The sequence below is a fragment of the Hyperolius riggenbachi genome, chromosome 1 (genome assembly GCF_040937935.1).
Source record: "Hyperolius riggenbachi isolate aHypRig1 chromosome 1, aHypRig1.pri, whole genome shotgun sequence".
In the NCBI taxonomy this organism is placed as follows: Eukaryota; Metazoa; Chordata; class Amphibia; order Anura; family Hyperoliidae; genus Hyperolius; species Hyperolius riggenbachi.
In genome coordinates this window covers 679,493,458-679,512,270 of record NC_090646.1, presented here as the reverse complement: position 1 = coordinate 679,512,270, position 18,813 = coordinate 679,493,458, and positions in this window count along the sequence as shown.

Below are 18,813 nucleotides of genomic sequence, written 5' to 3'. Positions count from 1 at the left end.
TAGAGGCACTACTGTTCCCAGCATGTCCCTCCCCTCCATAAAGGCACCACAAGTCCCAGCATGTTCCTTTCCCTCAAAAGAGGCACCAAAGCTCCCAGGAAGTCTCCCCCTCCCCAATAGAGGCACTACTGGTCCCAGCATGTCCCTCCCCTCCATAGAGGTACCACAAGTCCTAGCATGTCCCTTTCCCTCAATAGAGGCACCAAATCTCCCAGGAAGTCTCCCCCTCCCTTATAGAGGCACTAAAGCTACCAGCATGACCCCCCCCCCATGGAGGCACCATAGCCCCATCAAGTCTTCCCCCTATAGAGGCACTACTGTTCCCAGCAGGTCTCTTACCCTCAAAAGAGTTACCACAGACCCCAGCAAGCTCCTCCCTATAAGCACCACGGCTCCCGTCATGCTCCTTGCCTTCCCTAGAGGCACCACAGGTCCCAGCATACCCCTACTCCATATATTGTTGGGTTGTTCCCCAGGGCCCCACAGCTGGTTGCTGGGCCCCCCTTGGTCTCCCCAAATTGAATAGTGGACCCCCGGAGCCTCTGCTGAGTATTTACAGCGGAGCGTGCTCAGCTGTGTGCTAACGTCTCCATCCTCACAGGCACCTTATCTCAGTGACCCAGCAGCACATCGGTGTGTACATGTCACCAAGTCATGGAGATGAGGTGCCTGTGAGGATGAAGCACACAGATGGAGGGAGCCCGCTGGCTGGACAGGTGAGTGTGCGCCACTGTAAATACTCTACAGGGGCACCAGGGGAACATTATTCACATTGAAAAAAGCCTGGGGAGCCCTGGGGGCTATCTAATACTATATGGAGGAGGAGAGGCATGCTGGGAGCTGTGGTGCCGCTTTGGAAGGGGAGGAGCATGATGGGAGCTGTAGTGCCTCTGTGGAGTGGGAGAGGTATGCTGGGAGCTGTATCTGTACTCCGCATGCGCAAGTAACATCCACACATGCCCAGTCAAATGGAGTGCTTTTACATGAATGAAAAGAGCCATGCACAAGTGCCTTAGTTCTCCTGGGCATGTGTTGGCCTCGTTTGCACATGCCCAGTATGGACATGCTTTCCCACGGTCAAGCTTCTGCACTGAAGAAACCTATGTGACCATTTCCCTGTACTGTCACTGCCGTTAGATGGGGTATTGTGAAATACTGAAGGGAGGGGACAGGCAGTGTAGCTTTAAGGCTGGTACACACAATGCTATATTCCATCAGAACCACGGGTCGAATTGATAATGTCCGGCATGTATGATCTGCTCCCTATCGAGAACGGGATCGTTTTTTTTTTTTTTTTTTGTAGTACTAATCTGAAAATCGATCCCATTCTTGATCAGGAACAGATCAGACATGCCGGAAATTATTGATTTGACCCATCAATCTGACGGAAAATAGCATTGTGTGTACTAGGCATTATGAAGCTGGGGGCACCTGCTTCATTTAGGGACACTGGGCACCAATGACTTAGGGGGTGCGGCTGGTGGTGGCTGCATTAGGCCCATGACTGAGGGGACTCTGGCTGCACCCAACACTGCACTGAGCAGAGGAGGAGACACTCACTGCTATACTACTGTGCTCCCCTGTATGCAGAGTAGCAGCACAGCAGTCACAGCACACTCACTGCTATACTACTGTGCTCCCCTGTATGCAGAGCAGCAGCACAGCAGTCTCAGCTCACTCACTGCTATACTACTGTGCTCCCCTGTATGCAGAGCAGCAGCACAGCAGTCACAGCACACTCACTGCTATACTACTGTGCTCCCCTGTATGCAGAGCAGCAGCACAGCAGTCACAGCACACTCACTGCTATACTACTGTGCTCCCCTGTATGCAGAGCAGCAGCACAGCAGTCACAGCACACTCACTGCTATACTACTGTGCTCCCCTGTATGCAGAGCAGCAGCACAGCAGTCACAGCACACTCACTGCTATACTACTGTGCTCCCCTGTATGCAGAGCAGCAGCACAGCAGTCACAGCACACTCACTGCTATACTACTGTGCTCCCCTGTATGCAGAGCAGCAGCACAGCAGTCACAGCACACTCACTGCTATACTACTGTGCTCCCCTGTATGCAGAGCAGCAGCACAGCAGTCACAGCACACTCACTGCTATACTACTGTGCTCCCCTGTATGCAGAGCAGCAGCACAGCAGCCACAGCACACTCACTGCTATACTACTGTGCTCCCCTGTATGCAGAGCAGCAGCACAGCAGCCACAGCACACTCACTGCTATACTACTGTGCTCCCCTGTATGCAGAGCAGCAGCACAGCAGCCACAGCACACTCACTGCTATACTACTGTGCTCCCCTGTATGCAGAGCAGCAGCACAGCAGTCACAGCACACTCACTGCTATACTACTGTGCTCCCCTGTATGCAGAGCAGCAGCACAGCAGTCACAGCACACTCACTGCTATACTACTGTGCTCCCCTGTATGCAGAGCAGCAGCACAGCAGCCACAGCACACTCACTGCTATACTACTGTGCTCCCCTGTATGCAGAGCAGCAGCACAGCAGTCACAGCACACTCACTGCTATACTACTGTGCTCCCCTGTATGCAGAGCAGCAGCACAGCAGTCACAGCACACTCACTGCTATACTACTGTGCTCCCCTGTATGCAGAGCAGCAGCACAGCAGTCTCAGCACACTCACTGCTATACTACTGTGCTCCCCTGTATGCAGAGCAGCAGCACAGCAGTCTCAGCACACTCACTGCTATACTACTGTGCTCCCCTGTATGCAGAGCAGCAGCACAGCAGTCACAGCACACTTACTGCTATGCCACTGTGCTCCCCTGTATGCAGAGCAGCAGCACAGCAGTCACAGCACACTTACTGCTATGCCACTGTGCTCCCCTGTATGCAGAGCAGCAGCACAGCAGTCACTGCACACTCACTGCTATACCACTGTGCTCCCCTGTATGCAGAGCAGCAGCACAGCAGTCACAGCACACTCACTGCTATACCACTGTGCTCCCCTGTATGCAGAGCAGCAGCACAGCAGTCACAGCACACTCACTGCTATACCACTGTGCTCCCCTGTATGCAGAGCAGCAGCACAGCAGTCACAGCACACTCACTGCTATACTACTGTGCTCCCCTGTATGCAGAGCAGCAGCACAGCAGCCACAGCACACTCACTGCTATACTACTGTGCTCCCCTGTATGCAGAGCAGCAGCACAGCAGTCACAGCACACTCACTGCTATACTACTGTGCTCCCCTGTATGCAGAGCAGCAGCACAGCAGTCACAGCACACTCACTGCTATACTACTGTGCTCCCCTGTATGCAGAGCAGCAGCACAGCAGTCTCAGCACACTCACTGCTATGCCACTGTGCTCGCCTGTATGCAGAGCAGCAGCACAGCAGTCACAGCACACTCACTGCTATGCCACTGTGCTCCCCTGTATGCAGAGCAGCAGCACAGCAGTCACAGCACACTCACTGCTATACTACTGTGCTCCCCTGTATGCAGAGCAGCAGCACAGCAGCCACAGCACACTCACTGCTATACTACTGTGCTCCCCTGTATGCAGAGCAGCAGCACAGCAGCCACAGCACACTCACTGCTATACTACTGTGCTCCCCTGTATGCAGAGCAGCAGCACAGCAGCCACAGCACACTCACTGCTATGCCACTGTGCTCCCCTGTATGCAGAGCAGCAGCACAGCAGTCACAGCACACTCACTGCTATGCCACTGTGCTCCCCTGTATGCAGAGCAGCAGCACAGCAGTCACAGCACACTCACTGCTATACCACTGTGCTCCCCTGTATGCAGAGCAGCAGCACAGCAGTCACAGCACACTCACTGCTATGCCACTGTGCTCCCCTGTATGCAGAGCAGCAGCACAGCAGTCACAGCACACTCACTGCTATGCCACTGTGCTCCCCTGTATGCAGAGCAGCAGCACAGCAGCCACAGCACACTCGCTGCTATACTACTGTGCTCCCCTGTATGCAGAGCAGCAGCACAGCAGCCACAGCACACTCGCTGCTATACTACTGTGCTCCCCTGTATGCAGAGCAGCAGCACAGCAGCCACAGCACACTCACTGCTATACTACTGTGCTCCCCTGTATGCAGAGCAGCAGCACAGCAGTCTCAGCACACTCACTGCTATACTACTGTGCTCCCCTGTATGCAGAGCAGCAGCACAGCAGTCACAGCACACTTACTGCTATGCCACTGTGCTCCCCTGTATGCAGAGCAGCAGCACAGCAGTCACAGCACACTCACTGCTATACTACTGTGCTCCCCTGTATGCAGAGCAGCAGCACAGCAGTCACAGCACACTCACTGCTATACTACTGTGCTCCCCTGTATGCAGAGCAGCAGCACAGCAGTCACAGCACACTCACTGCTATACTACTGTGCTCCCCTGTATGCAGAGCAGCAGCACAGCAGTCACAGCACACTCACTGCTATACTACTGTGCTCCCCTGTATGCAGAGCAGCAGCACAGCAGCCACAGCACACTCACTGCTATACTACTGTGCTCCCCTGTATGCAGAGCAGCAGCACAGCAGCCACAGCACACTCACTGCTATACTACTGTGCTCCCCTGTATGCAGAGCAGCAGCACAGCAGTCACAGCACACTCACTGCTATGCCACTGTGCTCCCCTGTATGCAGAGCAGCAGCACAGCAGTCACAGCACACTCACTGCTATGCTACTGTGCTCCCCTGTATGCAGAGCAGCAGCACAGCAGTCACAGCACACTCACTGCTATGCCACTGTGCTCCCCTGTATGCAGAGCAGCAGCACAGCAGTCACAGCACACTCACTGCTATACTACTGTGCTCCCCTGTATGCAGAGCATCAGCACAGCAGCCACAGCACACTCACTGCTATACTACTGTGCTCCCCTGTATGCAGAGCAGCAGCACAGCAGCCACAGCACACTCACTGCTATACTACTGTGCTCCCCTGTATGCAGAGCAGCAGCACAGCAGCCACAGCACACTCACTGCTATACTACTGTGCTCCCCTGTATGCAGAGCAGCAGCTCAGCAGTCTCAGCACACTCACTGCTATACTACTGTGCTCCCCTGTATGCAGAGCAGCAGCACAGCAGTCACAGCACACTCACTGCTATACTACTGTGCTCCCCTGTATGCAGAGCAGCAGCACAGCAGTCACAGCACACTCACTGCTATGCTACTGTGCTCCCCTGTATGCAGAGCAGCAGCACAGCAGTCACAGCACACTCACTGCTATGCTACTGTGCTCCCCTGTATGCAGAGCAGCAGCTCAGCAGTCACAGCACACTCACTGCTATGCTACTGTGCTCCCCTGTATGCAGAGCAGCAGCACAGCAGTCACAGCACACTCACTGCTATACTACTGTGCTCCCCTGTATGCAGAGCAGCAGCACAGCAGTCACAGCACACTCACTGCTATACTACTGTGCTCCCCTGTATGCAGAGCAGCAGCACAGCAGTCACAGCACACTCCCTGCCATACTACTGTGCTCCCCTGTATGCAGAGCAGCAGCACAGCAGCCACAGCACACTCCCTGCTATACTACTGTGCTCCCCTGTATGCAGAGCAGCAGCACAGCAGCCACAGCACACTCCCTGCTATACTACTGTGCTCCCCTGTATGCAGAGCAGCAGCACAGCAGTCACAGCACACTCACTGCTATACTACTGTGCTCCCCTGTATGCAGAGCAGCAGCACAGCAGTCACAGCACACTCACTGCTATACTACTGTGCTCCCCTGTATGCAGAGCAGCAGCACAGCAGCCACAGCACACTCACTGCTATACTACTGTGCTCCCCTGTATGCAGAGCAGCAGCACAGCAGTCTCAGCTCATCCAGCTAGATGTCTGTCCTCTGTAGCGGCCACCTGCTCACTACGACTTGGTTATCCTGAACATCGCCTGATTACACACAATGTGCAGGAGATGGAGATAGACAGAGATCAGACAGCCACTAGCTGTGGAGGACGGACACATTGCTGGAGGAGGTAAGACTGTCAAGCACCACCGCTGCACCACTACTCTGTTTATACAGGAGAAGAGTGGGAGGGTGACCACTAGGGGAGCTAAATGAGGATAGGGGACCACTAAACAACCAAACCAAGGATTACTGTAAAAGGGGGAGAGGGGACCACAAGATCATTAGGGAAAGTTATATGGAGATCAAGGGACCATAAGACCACCAGGGAATACCTCGAGGGAGATTTTTTAGTATTTATAAAACGTCTTTTGCAGCGTTCTACAGAGTACATAGTCATGTTACTGATTGTCCGCAGAGGAGCTCACACTCTAATGCTACCATAGTCATAGTCTAATGTCCTACCAGATTATTATTATTATTATTATGTATTTATATAGCACTGACATATTCTGCAGCACATTGCAAAGTACATAGTCATGTCACTGACTGTCCTCAGAGGAGCTCACACTCTAATCCTACCATAGTCATAGTCTAATGTCCTCCCATATTATTATGTATTATATAGCACTGACATCTTCTGCAGCACATTACAGAGTACATAGTCATGTTACTGACTGTCCGCAGAGGAGCTCACAATCTAATCCTACCATAGTCACAGTCTAATGTCCTACCATATTATTATGTATTATATAGCACTGACATCTTCTGCAGCACATTACAGAGTACATAGTCATGTCAGTGACTGTCCGCAGAGGAGCTCACACTCTAATGCTACCATAGTCATAGTCTAATGTCCTACCAGATTATTATTATTATTATTATGTATTTATATAGCACTGACATATTCTGCAGCACATTACAGAGTACATAGTCATGTCAGTGACTGTCCTCAGAGGAGCTCACACTCTAATCCTACCATAGTCTTATGTCCTACCATATTAATAGTATATATTATATAGCACTGACATCTGCAGCATTGTAGAGTACATAGTCATGTCACTGACTGTCCTCAAAGGAGCTCACAAGCTAATCCCTACCATAGTCATATGTCTATTGTAGTCTAGAGCCAAATTAGGGGTAAGCCTTTTAACTTATCTGTATTTTTTTAATGTGGGAGGAAACTAAAGTGCCCAGAGGAAACCCACATAGACAAAGGGAAAACCTACAAACTTAATGCAGATAGTACCCTCAAAGGCCCAAAGTGCAACAAGAAAATGTCCCCCACACAATTACACCCCCAGCCTGAAATGCTGACAGGAGGCAAGATGGATGCATGCTTTCTTAACGTAAATGCAAAATGTATTGTTGCTTTAAACTACCATTGAAACATATCTTTATTGCGTGGAAATGTATTTGGGCTGGGGATTCCGTGACCGGGCCTCTAGGTTGTGTTTTCCCCCCAGGCCAAATGGTCCCAGTCCTCCCCTGAAGATAGCTCATTTATTCCATCTCTAGTGAAAATGCAGTGATTATGATAACAGTTTGGGGCCATGTTCTGAGCAGAGTTCTCTTCTGAGCTATTGCTATGAGTGGGGCAGAGGGGTGACATGTGACATCAGCTGAAAAGGATTAATATGGAATGGGACACTAGGCAAGACAGCAGTTTCTGCCCACCACCGATGATCACCTTTCTTTTTTAGTAAGATATGGTAAGGGCTAGCATTCACTAGACACCTAGGCCCCTATGCAATTATGTTTTTCTCCTGAGTTATAACCTACAAGATGATTTTTCATCTTCATCTTAAAGGTACCAGAGATAAATAATAAAAAAGATTTTATACATACCTGGGGCTTCCTCCAGCCCCATCCGCCTGGATCGCTCCCACGCCGCCGTCCTCCTCTGCCCGCAGCTCCGGTACCGGGTCTTCGCACTTCCGTCAGTCGGTGCCAGTCTGGTGTAAGAGAAGTGTGCTGTTTGCGTATCTCTGCAGCAGCCGCTGGAGAGATACATAGAGGGCGCACTTCTCCTGCGTAGGCCGGCTCTGATGACGTCAGCGACGGGACCTGGTTCTTGTAGCTGTGTGCAGCTGAGGACAGCAGCGTGGGAGAGATACGTAGAGGGCGCACTTCTCCTGCGTAGGCCGGCTCTGATGACGTCAGCGACGGGACCTGGTTCTTGTAGCTGTGTGCAGCTGAGGACAGCAGCGTGGGAGAGATACGTAGAGGGCGCACTTCTCCTGCGTAGGCCGGCTCTGATGACGTCAGCGACGGGACCTGGTTCTTGTAGCTGTGTGCAGCTGAGGACAGCAGCGTGGGAGAGATACGTAGAGGGCGCACTTCTCCTGCGTAGGCCGGCTCTGATGACGTCAGCGACGGGACCTGGTTCTTGTAGCTGTGTGCAGCTGAGGACAGCAGCGTGGGAGAGATACGTAGAGGGCGCACTTCTCCTGCGTAGGCTGGCTCCGGTGACGTCAGCGACGGGACCTGGTTCTTGTAGCTGTGTGCAGCTGAGGACAGCAGCGTGGGAGAGATACGTAGAGGGCGCACTTCTCCTGCGTAGGCCGGCTCTGATGACGTCAGCGACGGGACCTGGTTCTTGTAGCTGTGTGCAGCTGAGGACAGCAGCCTGGGAGAGATACGTAGAGGGCGCACTTCTCCTGCGTAGGCCGGCTCTGATGACGTCAGCGACGGGACCTGGTTCTTGTAGCTGTGTGCAGCTGAGGACAGCAGCGCGGGAGCAATCCAGGCGAATGGGCCTGGAGGAAGCCCCAGCTATGTATAAAATCTTTTTCATTTCATCTCTGAGTCACTTTAAAATAACTTTTCAGCATTGAGAAAAAACCAAAAGTATGTAAAATTGTACTATATTAATTATTGTGAGTTTTTTTCTTGCTTTTTGGTTGTTTAATGGTCAGTTTATGGGCAGGTTTACAACTATCACTTAGGAGAAAACTCAGGAGAAAAACTTAATTGCATATGGGCCCTAGACTTTCCCCAGGCCCTAGGCAAATGCCTAGGTTTGCCTTGTGGATGATACAGCTCTGGTGGCATGTGGTACCGGAGAGAGCGGCATGGAGTGGCAGGGGTATGGAGGGGAAAAATGGTCTCAGCCGGCACATCAGATCTCTAACTGACTCATCTGGAAAATAACAAACCGCTGTACAAGGCTTTGCTCCCCCTCTCTGCTACTACAATATCAGCATATATGACTCACCCCTCTCATATACCCGAGAGGTGAGATAGCCCCTCTCATAGGTTTCTATGTTACTATGTGACTGGTCATAGCTCAGAAAGTAACTCAGAGTTACAGATTGCCCAGCATGCTCCTGGTGAACCAGAACTCCTAGGAGTGTGTAAGGCGTACAAATGAAATCGCCGCCGGTAGACTTTGGCTCAGGATACAACTGATATACGGCTTATCCTGCTTCTGCACAAGTTCCCGGTGGTGTTAATTACTATTCCCCCTCCAGGTCCACATGGATGGTAGGGAATGATGTAATTCGGCTTCCAGCTATTGCCGGCGGCCAAATTACAGTGTTTTACAAGTAACTTCAGCTCCGTCTTCTGATGAAGCCGAAGTTACTCACTGTGCGCTGCTATAGCCGTAATTGCTATTGCGGCCTATGGTGGCGCCGGCTGCGGCCTAATCTCCTCATGAGTTTATATGTAAGGAGCTGAAAAACCAAAAAAGCTTCTTTACTAAAAATGTTATGCAAAACATGAATTTGAAGGCAGATTTGTATTTTGTAAAGTGACTCAGAACTCGGAAACCAAAAGTTTATTGTTAGTCCACACCTTGCTCAGAATGCGAGGAAATGTCTACCGGTCAGAAGTGTAGGCCTGTCTGAGTTTTTACCACATTGTTTTACCACAAAACAGGAAATAAAAAATAATGTTACATAGATGGTTCAGGGGGAGCCGCTTCCTCTGCCACAGCCTGATGTACAGAATAGATAGAGGGTGACTGAGCTCTGTGCACACTGCGTGTGGCTGGGGGTCTGGCTGCCTATGGCTGGGGGTCCGGCTGCCATGTCTGCTCGGTGGTCTCTCCTGGTGATCGCTATATGTCTGCTCTATAGAACCAGCCATGTCTCTGCTCGGAATAAAGGTAAGCAGAGATGATGTAACAGATGATGATATAACAGATGATGTAAATATTTAGTAGCTGCTTCCTGTCCCTGTTCCCCTCCTGTGACTGCTGGATATAGCAGTGTTTATCTCTTGCTCTATTGCATGAAGCTCATTGTGAAAGGTTTACTAGGGAACGTATAGCTTTGAGCCATTGGTCGTTTGTGTTGTGTATATTTATATCTTGCTAGTAAACCAGGCTCTATGAAATTCACCATCAGACAGGATGTTATGTATGGAGTGGACACCGCATGGAGCGAGCGACTGGCTGACTTAATTACACACCACACCACTGCTCCAGCTCTGCAGGGAGGCACAGGAGGGGGGCCCATGGAGAGGGAGGGAGGATGTTGTTGGCCCCCCTCCCCCAGTGTCACCTATATCTGCCTACCTATACTGGGAGGATGCCTGGCTATTTATACTGTCTGCACCAATAGCTGGCTACTTATACTGTCTGCACCAATAGCTGGCTACTTATACTGGGAGCACCTATAGCTGGCTACCTGTACTAGTAGCACCTATACCTGGCTACCTATACTGGCTGCACCTATATCTGGCTACTTATACTGGGAGCACCTATAGCTGGCTACTTATGCTGGGAGCACCTATACCTGGCTACCTGTACTAGTGGCACCTATACCTGGCTATCTATACTGGCTGCACCTATAATTGGCTACCTATACTGGGGGTACCTATAGCTGGCTACCTATACTGGGGGTACCTATAGCTGGCTACCTGTACTAGTAGCACCTATACCTGGCTACCTATACTGGCTGCACCTATATCTGGCTACTTATACTGGGAGCACCTATAGCTGGCTACCTATACTGGCTGCACCTATAATTGGCTACCTATACTGGGGGCACCTATAGCTGGCTACCTGTACTAGTGGCACCTATACCTTGCTACCTATACTGGCTGCACCTATAATTGGCTACCTATACTGGGTGCACCTATACCTGGCTACCTGTACTGCGGCACCTATATCTGGCTACCTATACTGGGGGCACCTATAATTGGCTACCTATACTGGGGGCACCTATAGCTGGCTACCTGTACTAGTGGCACCTATACCTGGCTACCTATACTGGCTGCACCTATAATTGGCTACCTATACTGGGGGCACCTATACCTGGCTACCTATACTGGGGGCACCAATATCTGGCTACCTATACTGGGGGCACCTATATCTGGCTACCTATACTGGGGGCACCTATATCTGGCTACCTATACTGGGGGCACCTATATCTGGCTACCTATACTGGGGGCACCTATATCTGGCTACCTATACTGGGGGCACCTATATCTGGCTACCTATACTGGGGGCACCTATATCTGGCTACCTATACTGGGGGCACCTATACCTGGCTACCTATACTGGGGGCATCTATACCTGGCCACCTATACTGGGGACACCTATACCTGGCTAACCTATACTGGGGGAACCTATACCTGGCTACCTATACTGGGGGCACCTATATCTGGCTACCTATACTGGGGGCACCTATATCTAGCTACCTATACTGGGGGCACCTATATCTGGCTACCTGTACTGCGGCACCTATACCTTAACTATACATATCTTATAACGTTGGATTCAGCAGAATCAGGGCTTTTACAAACCGTAAATCCTCATCTACACCATGTTCAAAAGAGTGAAATAATTTTTTTTTTAAATTCTGTTTTTTGTTTTTTGTTTTTCAAAGAAGAATCACATTTACTGATAAAAATGTTAAGCCACATCTACACCCTACAATTTTTTGTCCGATTTGATTCGATTCAATCCGACATGTCCGATCGGGATTCGATTGCAAAACAATGGCAAAATTGAATCGAATCAAACTGAATCCCGATCGGACATGTCGGATTGAATCAAATCAAATCCATGAATCGAATTGAATTGAATCAGACAAAAATTGTATGGTGTACATGGGGCTTATCATTTTTATCAGTAAATGTAATGTTTTTTCTTTGAAAACAAAAAACAAAAAAACAGATTTTTTTTTCACTTTTTTGAACATGTTTCACTTAAAAAATGTCTCCAGAAAAAAATACAACATTTTCAGTGTTCAAGCCCAAAAAAAACCAACAATATATAATATGTCCTATTTTATGTAGGTTTTCTTGTCAAAAATTACTAAGTAAGCCTGATGAGTGCAAAATGTCTAGAAACTGCTTGGCAGTAGATGTTCGCATTTAGGACCAATTGGCTGGCAGGGACAGGGTTCAGATTCTGGAAGTATCATTTTCAGGCCTTTACAGTAGCTTTTTTGTGCTAGTAGGTAAATAGGGTTATATGAGGAATACTCAAAATAAGTTTAATAATAATTCTCTCCATGATTCCCCAACTTGTTTGATTGTTCTACAGTAGTATAGACGCTAGATAATAACGTGGGGTAGTCCCATCCGCCCTGAGAAGTGTGTATTGTAAGAATCTTCTTGCTCAGTCTGGGGTGTTTGTTTGACCATACAAATTTACTGATAACTTTATCAGGTTGGGGACTGTTGTAACTACTGTAAAGTATATAGTATTATTGGCAGAATCATCATCTTTACAAGTGCTATTTTGCCTAGCCATGAAATAGTGCATTGTCTGTAGTCTTTATACCTTTGTTACTATTGGAGTATCATTTTCTAGGTATACAAAGGAACTAGAGGGAATTAGGTTTAGTCCTAAATATGGGGCTGATGATAGCGTCCTTTTTTACAGAAAGGCAGTTTGTATTTTTTACATAGATGGTCAGGGATACGTATTCCTAATATTTGAGATTTTCTGTAATTATGGCAGACCTAAGCTAAGAACTTAATCCTCTCTTCTCTAAAATATATGCAACAGCATAACAACCTTTTAATAAAAACATTTCTTTGTTACAGCAGATAAAAATCCTGCAATAAATCTGCAGTGTGTCTACTTCCTGCTTTCATGGAAGCAGACACAGGGTTAACACCCTGTGTTTACAAAGTAGCCCCTCTGCCGAGGCAGCCAGCTGACACAGCGGAGAGATGAAATTACAGTTGTGATTAGTCACATAAGAGGGGAGATGAGGAGGGATGAGACAGACTAAACTATCTAAATACATACAGGGTGCATTTCTCTATGTTAAAGGTCATACAGATTTGCTGGCTGACTTGTGTTTCTCATGGTCTCTAGGAGAATATCAGTAATCAGACATGATAATCTGTCTCACCACACTATATATACTCTATAATGATCTGTGTCCTCATCTCATAGAACAATGCAGAAAGCCAACTGTAAGAAACATGGAGCGGATCTATGCAGATAAGGAATATTATCACAGATATGAAGTGATAAGGGTACTGTGCAAACCTGGATGCAGGGCCGGGCCGAGGCATAGGCTGGAGAGGCTCCAGCCTCAGGGCGCACTGTAGGAGGGGGCGCAGAATTCATTCAGCTGTCATTCCTAATTGTGTTTGAAGAAGAAAGAGATAAGAAAATGGGATACATGGCAGTGACTGCAAGCCAGATAACTAGATATTAAGGTGTTGGGGAGGTTGTGGGCCCTGTGGCCCTCTTAGTCTAATAGCAATCAGTGTGTGACGGCTGGGGTGGCAGGGATGGAGGGGCGCACTTTGCTGTCTCAGCCTTGGGTGCTGGAGGACCTTGTCCCAGCTCTGCCTGGATGTTATCCATCATCATCCACACTCAGATGTGACCGTCGTCCTACTTACCAGAGCACTACTATTTACTGGGAGTGGTCTCCGCCCACTGTTACCTGTATAGGTGAGTCTAGCAACACAGTGTATCTCCATCACATGTACACATACAACATTTTCACACATAAATGACCTGTTCAGTATCCTGTTCACAGCAGCTGTTCTGTCTCTTACCCTGATAAAAATACCTGGATCACTTCATCATCCCGCTGTCAGCAATGCCATTTACATCGCTCCTTCTCTGTTATCATCTCCCCTTCTCTCTAGCCATGAATTATGCTTATTCCTCACCACACACACATCCTCTCCAGCTCCTCTTAAATAGAACTTTATCACATACAAATCATCAGAATCAGAAATTGGTTTATTCGCCAAGCACGACTGGGTCATGCCCGGAATTGGGTTTGGCACAGGTAAACAGCTCATATGACAATAATAATAGGAATATAATACAAATACTGACAAGAACATAGAGTAAAGAGTAAGAACAGATTTCAGCTATGTGTGGCCCTGTCGGCTGGTCCAGGTAGACAGCAGCTGATCTAGTCTACAGTTCTATCGAGAGCACTCGCCCTCTCTCTGCTGACCTGATCACCCTCTGTAGCTTGTACTTGTCTCTGTTTGAGGAGCCAGCATACCATACCAGAATGGATGAGCAGATGACCGATTCTATGGTGGCAGTATAAAAGTTTGACAGAAGCTCCTGGGAAATACCAAACTTCCTCAGTTGGCGAAGGAAGGAGAGTCTTTGTTGTGCCTTTCTCTGGGTGGTGGCAGTGTGAGCCTTCCCTCTCAGGTTGCTGGAGATGTGAGTACCTAGCAGGCGGACGTCGGCTACCCTTTCCACCTCAGTGCCATCGATAAAGATTGGAGTTGGGGTGGGGACGTGCTTCCTGTAGTCTATGATCATCTTGACTGTTTTGGACGTGTTAAGGACCAGCCTTTTTTCCTTGTACCATAGGCATATTCTGCCCACCTGCTGGCGATTGGCTTGCTCGTCATTCTTGGTTATAAGACCAACGATGGTGGTGTCATCTGAAAATTTGATGACTTTGACCGAGTCTGTTGTGGATCTGCAGTTATTGGTGTAGAGGGAAAACAAGATTGGGGACAGTACACAACCCTGTGGGGCACTTGTGTTGGTAACCCTTGGTTGAGAGGAAATCTTACCCAGCTTGACGACTTGGGATCTGTTGGTCAGGAAGTCTGTGATCCAATGTTGTAGGGTCGGATGGTCCTCCAGTGCCACCAGGTCGTGCTGAAGGATTTGAGGGCAGATTGTATTGAATGCCGAGCTGAAGTCCAGTAGGAGGATTCTGGCGTATGAGTCAGGTTTGTCTAGGTGATTGGTGATGAGCTCAAGGCAGATGTTAACGTCATCAGTGGATCTGTTTGCCCTGTATGCAAACTGGAACTGATCCAGTCGGGGCATTGTGGATTGCTTAAGGTCGGACAGGACAACCCTTTCCAAGGTCTTCATGATGACAGAGGTAAGGGCCACAGGCCTTCGGTTGTTGAGGTCGGAGATGCCTTGCTTTTTGGGGACAAGGGTGATTGTGGACCTTTTGAAGCACTCGGGCACTTTGCTCTCCTGAAGGGACTTAGATGGAGGTGAGGACAGGAGCCAGCTGCTGCAAGCATGATTTAAGGCATGCCGGCGACACACCGTCCAGGCGAAGGGCTTTTCTTGGGTTCAGCGTGGCCAGATGACGTTGGACCTCAGCCTCGCACACCCTCGGTGGGGGTGCACTCGCTCTTGGCTCTGTATCAATATTTTAGTGAAGGGCACCCGGGGGCCCTTCACCCAGCCTTGGCGCCAAACAGCTCTTGGGTCGTTTGAGCTTAGATTGTGTCTCAACTTCTCAGAGTACTCCCTTTTGGCCACCCTAAGTTCTCTGTTGAGGTTGTTTCTTGCTGCTCTGTAGTTTTCCAGGTTACCAGACTTGTGCGCCATTTCTTTGTGGTTCCTCAGTTGCCGTAGTTTGTTGGAGAACCAGGGTTTGTTATTTGAGTAAACTTTGAAGGTCTTGGTTGGGACATAGGAGTCTTCGCAGAATGCGATGTATGAGGAGACGTTCACCAAATCATATTCTCGACTTTGTCATCTCTGCCTGCTGCTTTTCCTTGCTGCTGGGAAGATATTGCCCATCCACGTCCCTCTCCTAGATCTCATTGCCTACACTAGACAAGGAGAGCATAATCAGAACAATCCGAGTCGGCAAAATATAACAGATCAGTGCAGTACAGAATCGCAGTGTGACTACGAGACAGTCCAGTAACAATCCAGATTGTTACTGGACTGTCTCGTAGTCACACTGCGATTCTGTACTGCACTGATCTGTTATATTTTGCCGACTCGGATTGTTCTGATTATGCTCAGTGTTATGTCATACACCCGAGATGAGAATATCACAATACAGGAGGGAGAAGACATGAGCAAGGTCAGGGAAATCCAGAGGTGTAGCTATGGGTGGGTAAGGTGGGACACATGTTCTCGGGCGCAGCACTGTAAGGGAGTGCAGAGCATGACCACCGCTTCCCCAAGTGAGTGAGAGGCAGCTCCCTGGCTGCCCGAAGTGCCCCTGCTTCTCTCCCTCCCTCTGCAGAGGCGTAGCTATGGGTGGGTAAGGGGGGACACATGTTCTCGGGCGCAGCACTGTAAGGGGGTGCAGAGCATGACCACCGCTTCCCCAAATGAGTGAGAGGCGGCTCCCTGGCTGCCCAAAGTGCCCCTGATTTTCTCCCTCCCTTTGCAGAGGAGTGCAGAAGTGTTAACAGCAGCAGAACAAGGGGGGTACATCTGGCTATCTAAAGGGGGCACATTTGGCTATCTAAATTGGGAGAAGGGGGCACATCTGGCTGTCATTTGTACATTTGGCTCCACCCATTACCACACCCACATTCTGATGCGTGGCCATGCCCAATTTGTCCATGGAGGGGCGCAAAAACTGTCTTTGTCCCCGGGCGCCGAAAAGCCTAGATACGCCTCTGGGGAAGTCGGTCCAGGCAACAATCCATTGGGAGGTCAACAGAACAGGCAAGATCAATACACAGTAGATCAGTCTAAGTGTTGCACACCCAGCAGTACCCTTAGGTAACTAAAACTATCACAGGCAGTTTGGAGAAAGAGCACAGCAAGGCTTCAGTACTCACACCCCAGTGGCTGACTACAATCACATTCAGCCAGTCAGGCACTTCCATCAAAAGTGACAGCTGCCAGCCTTAACCACTTCATTAATGAAGAGTTTTTCCCCTTATGGAACCTTAGCAGTTTTCACCTTTCAGCTCTCCTTCCATTCAGTCGCCAATAAATTTATCACTACTTATCACAATAAACTCACATATATTTTTTTTCACCACCACTTAAGCTTTCTTTGGGTGGTACATTTTGCTAAGAATTATTTTATACTACATGCATTTTAAGGGGATAATATGAAAAAAATGGCACAAATGTATTATTTCTCAGTGTTCGGCCATTATAGTTTTAAAATAAAACCTGCTGCTGTGGATTATAGCCACACTTTTTTTTTGTCCCGGTTATTATAACATTTAAAATATGTCCCTAGTACAATGTATGATGACAATATTTTATTTGGAAATAAAGGTGTATTTATTCTGTTTTGTGTCTGTCACTAATTACAATCTCTTATTTGGAAAAATAACAATAATATACTCTTTTGACATACATATTGAAAAGTTAAGTACCTAAGGTAACTGTTTATATATCGTTTTTAAATCTCACTTTTTTATTGTTTTTTTTTACAAGTGTTTTAATTTGGTTATTATGGGAGGGGAGGTAAGTGGTTAATTTATGGGGTCTTTTATGTATTTGTATTAATTGTGATGTATTAGGGTGCAGTTTTACTATTTGGCCACTAGATTCCCCCCACTTTATCTTCCTGTGCGTACTGCTAGTACGCTTACAGGAAGTAATGAGTGTATATATTTACCCTTATTTTGTCAATGATCGACACATCTGATTGATGCCAGTGATCATTGATCACAGGCACTTAGATCTGTGTAGTAATCGGCAACAACAAAAACGCACATAGGAGCACACACATGGACATGCAGCGGATGACTGTGGTGGCAGGCGCATATCTACGCCCTTGGGCAGGAACTGAAGTTGTGCAGGGTGTAGATACACTGCCGCAGATGGCATAAGTAGTTAAACATGCCCGCGTCTAAGAGAATAGGATGGGCGCATGATCACGTGCGCCAGTCCTCTGAGTGAGCCAGAATGTGCGTGCTTTGACCTGCTTGGAAAAGCATTGGCGTCGCTGAGTGCCCGCACACCCAGCACAGACCAGAAGTGCTAGTAACCGGCTCAGCACCAGCAGAGATGGCCGCATTGCTGGATCCAAGAGGTGAGTTGTGGACAGTACCCTTCCTCTGGATATTCCAACCAAGGTTTATCAGGAAATTTCAAATACAATTCTTTGACTAAATGATAAGCACATACCTGTCTCTCAGGGACTCTCTTCTGGTCCATAACCATTCCAATCAATGAGAAATTCAGATGTTCTCAAGTAGTGCTGTCCAACTTTGCGGGCTTGGAGGGCAATTTTTTTTCAGACTACATGGTGCAGGGCCGGCTGCCCCCAACACCCCCCCCCCCCCAAAAAAAAAAACACAACTCAATCTGAATGCTGCTGCTGCATCTTCCCACAAAATCCCCAATCTGGCTGCAGCTTTCAACAAAATTCCCAACCTGGCTGCAGCTTCCCACAAAATCCCCAATCTGGCTGCAGCTTCCAACAAAATGCCCAATCTGGCTGCAGCTTCCCACAAAATCCCCAATCTGGCTGCAGCTTCCAACAAAATGCCCAATCTGGCTGCAGCTTCCAACAAAATGCCCAATCTGGCTGCAGCTTCCAACAAAATGCCCAATCTGGCTGCAGCTTCCCACAAAATGCCTAATCTGGCTGCAGCTTCCAACAAAATGCCAAATCTGGCAGCAGCTTCCCACAAAATGCCCAATCTGGCTGCAGCTTCCCACAAAATGCCCAATCTGGCTCCAACTTCCAACAAAATGCCCAATCTGGCTGCAGCTTCCAACAAAATGCCCAATCTGGCTGCAGCTTCCAACAAAATGCCCAATCTGGCTGCAGCTTCCCACAAAATGCCCAATCTGGCTGCAGCTTCCAACAAAATGCCCA